Genomic DNA, 318 nt, shown 5'->3' on the forward strand with positions numbered 1-318 from the left:
CATTGTTAATTTTGCTATTTCTTGACCTAATGTATCAATATTTTCCTGAAAAAGAACAATATTATATTAAACAATGATAAATAATCTCAATAGCGTTATCTATCTAAAGTAATAAAAAAAATACTGAGCAATTTTATAAGAATCATTTTTTGGAGCAAAAATAATTTCCTTCATTTTAATCAAATCGATATATATTACAGTATGAAATTTTAAGATTAAATTCCAAGAGATAAAACATGTCTCTAAAAATTTTTCAATTTTTTTCAGATGAAAATACATGAATCTTTAGTACAAAATGTAGATAGAATACTCCAAAAA

Source organism: Atta colombica, unplaced genomic scaffold (assembly GCF_001594045.1).
Source record: "Atta colombica isolate Treedump-2 unplaced genomic scaffold, Acol1.0 scaffold224, whole genome shotgun sequence".
Taxonomy (NCBI): domain Eukaryota; kingdom Metazoa; phylum Arthropoda; class Insecta; order Hymenoptera; family Formicidae; genus Atta; species Atta colombica.